The sequence below is a fragment of the Acomys russatus genome, chromosome 17 (assembly GCF_903995435.1).
Source record: "Acomys russatus chromosome 17, mAcoRus1.1, whole genome shotgun sequence".
Taxonomy (NCBI): domain Eukaryota; kingdom Metazoa; phylum Chordata; class Mammalia; order Rodentia; family Muridae; genus Acomys; species Acomys russatus.
In genome coordinates this window covers 43,534,763-43,540,762 of record NC_067153.1, presented here as the reverse complement: position 1 = coordinate 43,540,762, position 6,000 = coordinate 43,534,763, and positions in this window count along the sequence as shown.

Below are 6,000 nucleotides of genomic sequence, written 5' to 3'. Positions count from 1 at the left end.
CCCACAATGATAGGTCTCATTTTTCACATGGAATAAACAGAGGCACTAGAGGGCTAACAAACTTGTTCCAGGTTACCACAGGTAGTAGCTAAACCCGGGCAGACTGATTCAACTGAGGAAACCCTTGCTCATAGTGCTACAGTGGCCTGAGAGCTCGCAGTACATCTGGGGAGATAAGTCCCTTGACTACCCATCCACGCCCCCGTCCTAACCCTCAGCCACCCTACAGGCTCGGGTTTAAAAAAAAAAAAAAAAAAAAAAAAATGCCTCTTCCTGGCTAAGTTCCGCCCTCTGGTGGCCTTTTCTTGAATTCCAACTGGGCCCCGGCTTTCCTCTTCAAAGATCCTTTCTTCCCTCTGTGTGCTTTCCCCAGCTTTTTAGATAATATCCTGTGGCCCTGTCCACCTCCACCTCTGTTCCCTCCTTCTCAAACGCTGGCTTTCCCTGACTGAAGCCGGGTTCTCTAAGCTCGTCTGTAACCTGTTTCGTGGCTGAGATCCAAGAGACGTTCCCGGTCTCGTTTCCATGGCTTCACCACTATGTTTTACTCTGAGAATTCGCTCTTTCTTCACTTCCCAAAATAGCCAGCTTTCCTCCTACCTCCACAACCGTTCAGGCTCTTTTTTTTTCCCTCTGCCATCTCTTTCTGTAGCCTCTTTCAGGGGCCCTGCGTGTTCTTCTGGCGTTCTGTGGACAAGGGCTGGGTCCTTACTCCGCCTCCACCCCTAAGGTCACCAGTCTCCTTGTGCAGGAATAAGTATATTAAATCCAATTTGTTCCTCTTGACTCTAAGATAATAATACGACCTGACAAGGTCTCATGTATCTATCCCAAACTGCCCTCTGATTCCCTACGTAGCTAAGGAGGACATTGAACTTGTGATCTTCCTGTCCACTTCCCGAGTGCTGAGATTACAGGTGTGCACCATCGTGCCCAATTTATGAAGTGCTGGGGGTCAAACCAAAGGCTTCATGCATGCCAGGCAAGCGCTCCACCAAGCTTCATCTCTAGCCCAAACTTAACATTTTAAAGCAAGAATTTTGCAGGCAGGGCTGCCTATGTAATTTATAAGGCTGGTACAAAATAAAGATGCAAGGGTCCTTACTTGAAAATTATAAAGATTTTCAAGGTGGTAATGGCAGAATATTAAATATGGCCACATCATTTTCTGGCTGTGTGGGACATGAAGCTGGCTGTCATGGCTCTAAGCATTTTATGTACATTAGATTGTTTGTCCTTGTGAGGAAAAGTAAGACAGAAGAGGGAGATGAAGTAATTGCCAAAGGACACAGGGTTTTTAATTGATGAAGCTGGAAAACAACCATCACCACCCAAAACAAACCAGACTTACCATGTCTTCCTGTCCAGGCCGTGTGAGACTCACCAGAAAGCATCCTGTGAAGGAAGCATGGCTCCCTTTCCAGAAGCTCTCAGCCTGGCCACAGCATCCCCTCCTCGATCATGTTATCTATGGTTTGTGGTTGTTTTGTTTATTGTTGTTTTCTGTGGCTCTGCATGCTCCGTCCTCCTTGTCCAGTAAATCTCCACTTTCTTCAACACTCTGTCTGAACTGCCCCTTTCTGAAGGGCTTCTCCCACGCACTCCAGCTTTGGGCTTCTCCCACGCACTCCAGCTTTCCTGTACATTCTTTGTAGCCCTGGGTGGAAGCAAGTCCGTGCACAGGCTGGCCACAGGCATCAGTTAGACCCAAAGACACTCAGCTGTCATTGCCCCTTGAGGCAATCACACAAGGAGTGAGGGAAAAATGGCTTCTATCCGCCCCCCTCCATAAATCCAAAGCAACTTGAGGCCGAGAACAGAGAGGTCTTGGAGACAGATAATTGCATCTGAGCCCAGCTGTGTCCTTAATTTGTGGATCTTTAAAGGTTTATTTATTTATTATATATTCAGTGTTCTCGCTGTGTGCATGCCTGCAGAACCAGATCTCATTACAGATGGCTGTGAGCCACCATGTGGTTGATGGGAATTGAACTCAGGACCTTTGGAAGAGCAACCAGTGCTCTTAACCTCTGAGCCATCTCTCCAGCCCAATTGCAGGATCTTTAATGCTTCCAATTCTAAAGGATTTCTCTCTAGGCTTTTCATGGTTCCCTCAGGGGTATCTCAGGAACCCCCTCTTCTGTCGTGGAGTCTCCTCGGAACTCCACACCCAGGGCTAATGCCTTCTCTGGGCTTCCACACCCCTTCAGCTTCCCCATCTAAACACTTGTCTCCCTCCCTTTGTCCTTGCTTACCAACCAGATATAACAAAGGACCCGAGATACAGTGAGTTCTCAGTGAGTTGCTTTTTTGTTCTGATTTTTTTAAACATATAAAAGTAAATATTAAAACTCTAGGCTCTCGCATGTTCCCTTAGCACAGGGCATCTCTGTAAACATACCTGTAAACATGAGATGAAGGGAAAACAACAACAGCTCCTAAGTTTCCTCAGGGAGAGGAGAGCTGGGGATTTCTCTCACTAGAACGATGACACAGATGTCAAACGTGATGACTGAGAGTCAATGGGAACGCAGGTGTGAAGGGGTGTCCTGGGCTACATGCCAGCAAAGTAGAATTTGCAGTCCCAATCCAGCCTGCCACCTGTCACTACAGCCTATGAGTTCAGAATGGCTTCTACATTTTAATTAGATTTCTGGTGCTAGGAATTGGCTCAGGAAGGACCTGCAGAATGCCAGGCTCACAGTCTACAACTTAGTTGTAAACCCTTAGCTTGAGTTTTTTTACATTTTCATTTAAAATTTGTAGTTTTAGCTAGGCAGTGATGGTGCACATCTTTAATTCTAGCACTGGGGAGGCAGAGGGAGGAGGATCTCTGTGAGTTGAAGGCCAGCCTGGTGTACAAAGTGAGTCCAGGACATCCAGGGTTATCACAGAGACACTCTGTCTAGAGAAAAAAAATTCTAGTTTTATTTTAATTACTTTATGTACATGTGTGTGCAGGTGCCTGCAGAGGCCAGAAGGGGTCAGATTCCCTGGAGCTGTAGTTACAGGTGATTGCGAGCTGCCTAATGTGGGTGCTAGACATCAACCTTGACTCCTCTGGAAGAGCAGCAAATGCTCTTAGCCAATGAGCCATCTCTCTAGCCCTAAGTTTTTACATGTTTAAATGATTAAAAGAATTACAATGGGCTGGATAAATGGCTCAGAGATTAAGAGCATTGGCTGCTCTTCCAGAGGTCCTGAGTTCAAGTCCAACAACCACATGATGACTTACAACCATCTATACTGAGATCTAATGCCCTCTTCTGGCGTGCTGGGGTGCATGTGGGCAGAACACTGTATACATAATAAATAAATAAAATTTAAAAAAATAATTACAATACTAACAATATATTTGTGATATGTGACAATTACATGTCTGGCATTTTCAGCGCCTGTAAGTTTTACAGAAATTCGGTTGTGCCCATTTGTTTATGTATGGTGTGTGGTTGCTTTAGTGCTACTCTGTAGTCATGACAGGCACCACATGTCTTTGCTTTTTACTTATTTATTTTTTTAATGTGGGGCACAGTCTCACTACACAGACGGGGCTTGCTTGCTTGGAACTTGCGGCAATCCTCTTGGCCTCAGCCTCATGAGTGCTGGGATGAGAAGTGTGTGTCACCAGGCTTGACTGACCCTTTACAGAGCTCGCTTGTCCACCCCCAAGCCTGGCCATCTGAGCTAGAGAGGTGTGTGATGCAAGCTGCCAGCTGGCCACAAGGTGTCAGCCGTTCTCCACCAGTGTCTCCACGTGTGCTCCCTGGGCGTCTCAGCATCCAGAGTGATCTTGGGGTGGGCTGGAGGCTCCTCCTAGTATAGTCGCTGTGGGGGTAATGAGGCAGCCACTGGCAGGGAAGCTAGGTGAACACAGCTAGCTGAGGGACTTTGGAGTTTATGGGGCAGGTGTGAGGGAGTACTGTGCTGATGTGGCACCAAGTTGGCCCACTTCTCCACAGCACAGAATCCTGGCTTTGGGCTAAGCTTTATTTGTACTTTGTATTTACAGTATTCTCTCCAGACAAGCTAAAATTGTCCATCTCACCCAAAACTACCAGTCAAGAAAAGTAAGGTTTTCATGAAACCAGCTAGATCTGCTGCCTTCTGAGGTGGGGATATGGTACACATGGGGAACACAGGTCCCTGTCCAACAGTGACTCCTAAGATGGAAGCTTTGGCGGGTTTTCTCCTCCCTTCTTTCAGAACCTGGGCCTTAAAACTCCCTCTAGGTGAACAAGTACTTAGTCCAGTGTGCCAAACAAACACCATCAATTTGACCAATCACCAGGGTAGGTGCACAGGAGAATCTGCCATAAAATACTTCTGGTAGCTCCAAGCCTGGATGGACCTCGTTATGCTAGGCTAGATGCTTTGCCTCAGGTGAGTGTCCTCCATCTGACATATAAGGAAACCCAAATTCCATAAGTAATCCTGCTGGGTCCCTCTCCATACAGTGAGCCACCATGTGGTTGCTGGGAATTGAACTCAGATCCTCTGGAACAGCAGGTGGGTCCTCTTAACCACTGAGCCATCTCTCCAGCCTAGCCATACAGTGGCAGAGCCAGGATTCTGGCTGGGCCCAACCTATTCTACTTCATGTCCCATGAAAAGTCACCACAAGTAGCATTCATCCATTCTGCTTTCTTTTCTTTTTCTGTTGTTTTGGGTTTTGATTTTTCAAGAGTCTTGAAAAGTCGAGACAGTAGCTCTGGCTGCCCTGGACCGCATTCTGTAGACCAGGCTGGCCTCGAACTCACACAGCAGTGGGATTAAAGGTGTGCGCCATCACCATATGGCTTCATGCACTCTGCTTACAAACATTGCATTCTTCTGTCACTGTGTGTCCCCAGGCCTGGCACCCAGTAATTATCCACTTACTAAACAAGTCACTGCAGACAAGCAGTGAGCGGTCCTTCCCTATCCAGTCCCCTAACCTCCAAGCTACATCCAAGAGCCACACCAGGGAGTTAAAGCTGCCAGTGGGGAAATTTAAACCACAAAGGAAGATTCTTGGCATACAATGGATTTTCCGCCTTTAGAGCCATGGGCGCTGTGGGCATGCTTTTCTGTGCCTCCTGTGGGCTCCCACATGCTTGCTGGCTTCGGTGGCAGGTCCTAGCTCATCTCCTATGATGCAGGCATCTGTCCCTGAAGCTGCTGCTGGGTGTCTTCAGACACTGCTCTAGCTTCTAAGCATTGTTCCTGGATTAAAAACTTGTCCCTGAATGGCTGTCATGGAAGGGCAGAGATGTCCGGACTCCAGCCTTTCCCATGACCTTTGGGTAACTTTGTACCAACCTGCTAATCTCAAGGTCCTTCTCAGTTTCTTTTCTTTTTTTTTTTTTTTTTAAGATTTATTATTATTTATACAGTATTCTGCTTGCATGTGTGCCTGCACACCAGAAAAGGGCACCATATCTCACTATAGATGGTTGTGAGCCACCATGTGGTTGCTGGGAATTGAACTCAGGACCTTTGAAAGAACAGCAGTGCTCTTAACCTCTGAGCCATCTCTCCAGCCCTCGGTTTCCTTTTGAAAGGACTCAGATATGTATATATGAATGACAGTGACACCAGTGTGCTACTGTGTACATATGGAGGTTAGAGTATAACTTTTGGGAGTTGGTTCTTTTCTTCCACCCTTAGTTCTGAGTTTGAACCTAGGTTCATCCTTGTACAGCAAGGGACCTTACCCACAGACCGATCTCGCCGGCTGCAGCTGTCCAATTTTCAACCATTTAGCCAACAGATATTAGGAAGATACTATGGTGATGGCACTGAGCCAGGCAGATGTGGCGCTTGTGCTCAGAGCCTGGCCAAGAAAGAATAGACACCCATTATGCTAGACAGCAGAGCATGTTACTGAAAGCAGCGCCTTCCCTGCTCCGCAGCTGGGAAAGAAGCATTGATGGGAAGGGTGGGAAGTCGGGGTGATCCCACAAGGCCTGTGGGTCTGCCCTGAGAGTGCTGCACCTGTGAAAACACTTGCTTGCCTGCACC